We start from the raw sequence: 4,459 nt of genomic DNA, 5'->3' as shown, positions 1-4,459 counted from the left end.
AATAAAACCCCAACAGCCCTTCGTACTCTAGTTTGCACCTTGGCAAAATAAGTGTTTCCATTCACCCCAGAGGTGGGATCAGCGATAGAAAATCTTTCCATAAAGATGAACAAAACCTTCAGGAAAAAGGGGAAAGGCTGTTTTTCAGTCAAAGTATTCCACTTCTCTGTTTTGAAAACTGGTAAGAGGGAGGACAGCACAAGCACTCAGCGACTGACAGGAAAGGTGAGGCGCTTCAGAGGTCAAATCATCCTGTGGCAGTGGAAATGTCCCTGCTTGCCAGGCATCAGCCGGCAGGTACAGCACATCCCGAGTTGTCCCCCCTCAGCAGGCCACCAGAGTCCCCAAGGAGGAGGACAGGCTGAAGTGGCTGAGGTGAAAAGAAGAGGGGTGGGTGTGCGGTCACCCTGTCAAGGCTGGCCTGCCCTCACAGCCTGAGCGCAGCCCGGGGGCAGTGGGGAGGAGTCAGTTATACCCAAGGGCCGCACGTTGGTCTCAGAGGACTAGGAATAACATCTTTGGCAGATTCAGCTCAAGTTTGCCAAATACTTGAGATAATTCTTTGTCTCTGGGATGGGTTTGTCGGTGACAGAATCAAGAGGAGCAGGAGTGTTCGTGCACCCCTGCTCTGGAACGAGTGTCCTCCATGGTGCATCTGCCAGGAGCCGCCGCTGCCGCCGCTGATCCCTTTTGCCGCCGCCTCCACCGGCCCCATGGAGGAAATGTCAAGGAGTGAGGAACAAGTGTGGATTTGTCTGGTTCACTGGCTTTGAGACAGCACCTGGCAACGTAGTGCGGAGACAGACGCGAGCCTTCAAAAAAATTTGGCTCTGGCCCACGGTGAGCGCTGAGCCCTGCTGGGCAGAGGGTCCAGGTGGTGGGTAGTTTCCTGAACGAACGTTTCTGGCATAAGGGGAACCTGGCTTAAAACAGTTCCGGTTTAAATCTCTTAAAGATGTATTTGCTGGGGGAAATAATTCCAGAGAGGGCTGCCTCCAGCCCCTTTGTGGTGGGAGGCCTGTCACGCAGGCAGAGGGTGACGCTGTGTGTTGTTCCTCCCTGGTTTCTGGCAGATTTCTATCCCGCCTCTTTGCCCCAACTCTTCCCTGTCCCTTGGTCATCAGTCCCATGTCTGGCTTGCTTTTCCCCGCCTTTCCCTGCCGATTCCTTCCTCTCCTACTACTTTGTACCAGCAAATCAAGGCAGGTGAATTTCTGAACTACTGGGGAGAAAATGGCCACTGGCACCAGGCCAGGGACCTCCCTCACCTCTGGCTGCACTCAGTCCCCGTCATGTCTCTGGTGGTGTTGGTGGGGGGGAGCAGCCAAGTGAAATGCTTCAAGCTGTGAGACATTTTCTGTTTACGTTGCAGGCCAAACCTCTTGGATTTGGACCAGAATGGCCACTTTTGTGGAGGCAGATATATCTGTGGAGGGAAGGAAAGTAGCGCGTATCCTGGTCATGCTGTTTTCCCAGAGAAAACAATTATGCGAGGTAATGCGCTTTCTGCTGCAGGCTGCGCATTGTCCTGCTTGGCTGGAGCAATGGCTGGGAAAGCTGGCATTGTCCCATAAATAGGGAGCAGCTCTCGGGTGCAAAAAGTTACCTCTGTACAAATGCCACGCTGCTTCAGATTTTCCTCTTGGGGGGCAGATTACTCAGAAGGAAGTAACAAGGCAAGCCTGGTGTCATGTGGAATAGCTGAAATTCCTCAAGTTCCTTTTTGCCAGGATTTCAAGCTGTGAAAGACATATGATCTCCACTGCTCAAGCCTATAACTGAGGATTTTCACCAACAGAGATGAATAGGTAGCTGCACAATTTCACTTAATTCTTTTTTTTTTTTTTTTTTTCCCTACATCTGCCAAAAGCCATAGTCAGTTCTGAGTTAAATCATTATTAGGGCCTGCATTTGGAAGCAGTAACCTGAGATAGGGTTTATCAAAAGGAATATATTACTCCTTATCCTCAGGAACTGATCTGGTCTATGATCATTTTCAGAGAAAAATACAATTAATTCAAATTCTGGCTGCTTTTCTGCCATTCACATTGTCACAGCACCCCTTGAAACTAGGGGTTAAGGTCCAGCGGCCTCAAATCTCTTATTGCTGTACTTGGTCACAGCCAAGGGCCAGTGACAAGGTGTATCTATAAACCTCTCTTGTATGTCTGTAGCAGGAGCTGCTGTCCATTTTCATGTTGATAGGCAATGAAGTTTAAGCACTGAACAGATTAATGCTGAGATATGCTGATTCATCAGAAGTAGATGATATGGGGAAAGGAGAAGCTTTACTCCTTGATACGTCAGTGATTTGCTAATTGTGCAGCCCAGTCCAACAGAGGGCACCTTGTTAAATGAAGAGGCATTGCCATTTTGGGAGAGAAGGCAGCTGTCAATAATCTGTGGAAAGTGGTATTGAAACTGCCCCTTAAATAAAGTTGCAGATCAACAGCCTTTGGAGAGGGGGTAAAAAGAATTGAATTTGGAAAAAAAACTGTAGGAGGCACCAAAGGAACACAGTGTAAATAAAGGTTAGCATGTTTTACCAAGAAGGCCCTATGACTCCGCTCTCCTTGAAAGAAAACTAAGTGTAATTTGCTTTGATTTGTCCACCCGCCATGGCTTTATAAACCTTTCTAATTCTTGTTTTCTATTTGAGATTTTTTTTTCAAATAAATATCTTTACTGAACTTAAGATCAGAGTTAATTTCCAGATAATTTCCAGATACTTAGCCAACAAAGGCATTTCACATCGAAATCCATCTCACTGTGTGTCTAGAGCACCCATAAAAAGAGCCAAGACCTCTGTGAGTTTCTCATCAGTAGCCAAGGTCTCCACTTTCTATGCCTCTGCTTCTCAGGCAAACTTGAGAGCTGATAGTGCAGGAGCAGGAGGGGAAGAAGCATTTCCTGGTGACCGTGTGCTAACCCACAAAGACTGCAGGGCAGTAAGGAATATGCCTATATCTACAGAAAGTTTGCCACAGATTTCACTCAGGACCAGGATTTTACCCATGGCCTGTCAAGCTCTTGTCTGGCTTGTGGACTGAGTGCTTTTGGAGCACATTTGCCCAGCATGAATGACCAAGTCAGCAACATGCTGCTGCCAGCTCAGCCATGGCAGCTACCTGGGAATGCGGGCTGAGCTGCTTTTCTGTGTAAAAATAGGACAGGTAAAAGCAAAGGTACTATGATGCTAACGCAGCTTATTTCACTTTTACCCATAGCTTTGAATGCAGCCAATTACTGCTAGTGAAAAGCAACTTTATCACCTCCATTTGACTTTTTTTTTTTTTCTTCTAATGCAGATATCTACAGCTTTGTGTTATTGCCTTAATTCTGGAGATGAGAAAGGATAACAAAGAAGGAATGTCACTTTTTCCCGATGATACAGCCATTGTCAGACCCATGAGGGGGTCTCTGAAATGCCTTGCTCTTAGTCTTGTTCTCATTCCTCTGGGTTACAAAGACGTGACAGATACAGTACATGTTCTGTTCTTACTCTGCATAGCAAAATCAGACAATTAGGAAGACTCTTTGAACATGAAAACTGAAGACTGAATAATCCAGACATGTACTTTCTGCTGTTTTCTTTATTTTTTAATGAAAAAAGTGTTTATTTAAACTCTGAGATAAACCCTGTCTTTCTGTCACCAGGTTAAATCTGATTTGATTTCCTCAATTCTTCTCTGTAAAGGCTTTTTTTCTCAGCTTGTATTACATTGGATAACAGTAGAATTACCATCACATAATGTTAGTCTAAAAATACATGTACCATTATTATTATCAAATAGAGATAAGTGTGCGTTGCCAAGTAGAAAGAAAGCTGTGAAATATAATGCCATGTACAAGTATTTTTTTCATGGTCTTCCAGAACATGAAGGATAGACATAGGCTGCCAGATACTCAGCTCTGATGGATAAATGCAACTGTGGTTTCCATAGCTATACAAGGTTTTCTATAGCACCCTTCACCATGGTATCTAAGCATCTGTTGCTGCTGCTGCACACTTTAGTCTGTGGTGTACTGAGGAGAATTAACTGAAATAAATAAATAGAAGGTCCTTGAGCCTGACCATCCATTGTGTGGAGTGACTTGGGCCAGCTTCACTTTTCAAAAGGGGTTGCTTGTTACTTTGTCTTTTCACAACTCCCCAGTTGCTAAGGTGACACCTTACTGTAAGTGCATCTTCTTGTTTTGGTGCTACCTTACTGTAAGTGCATCTCTCGTGCTGTGGTCCAGTGGCTCAGCTGGTGCCTATTCCACAGTCTTGGGCACACAGCTGTTCAGGACATGACCACTGGGCATGATGGAGACCACAAACAGGATCCTCAGCTATACACCAAACCAGGCTGCTCCTTTTGATCTCACTGGAGGCTTCAGGACTGGTGGATCCCAAGACCCTGCCCACTTCTTTTGCTATATGCCAGACAGGTTTTCTGGCAGAGAGCGGTCACAT

General features: G+C 45.7%; 1 long non-coding RNA gene across 1 annotated transcript; it reads left to right on the top strand.

Annotated features, from left to right (window-relative positions):
* Window positions 1-718: 718 nt before the first annotated feature.
* Window positions 719-3,564, top strand: LOC116961951. The gene is made up of 3 exons (XR_004407267.2): window positions 719-840; window positions 1,373-1,494; window positions 3,309-3,564. It is a non-coding gene; the product is annotated as an uncharacterized LOC116961951 (long non-coding RNA).
* Window positions 3,565-4,459: the final 895 nt, after the last annotated feature.

The sequence above is a fragment of the Tyto alba genome, unplaced genomic scaffold (assembly GCF_018691265.1).
Source record: "Tyto alba isolate M040663 unplaced genomic scaffold, T.alba_DEE_v4.0 Super-Scaffold_14, whole genome shotgun sequence".
Classification (NCBI taxonomy): domain Eukaryota; kingdom Metazoa; phylum Chordata; class Aves; order Strigiformes; family Tytonidae; genus Tyto; species Tyto alba.
The sequence above is the reverse complement of the archived record's forward strand: the minus strand, read 5'-3'. Positions and strand labels throughout refer to the sequence as shown.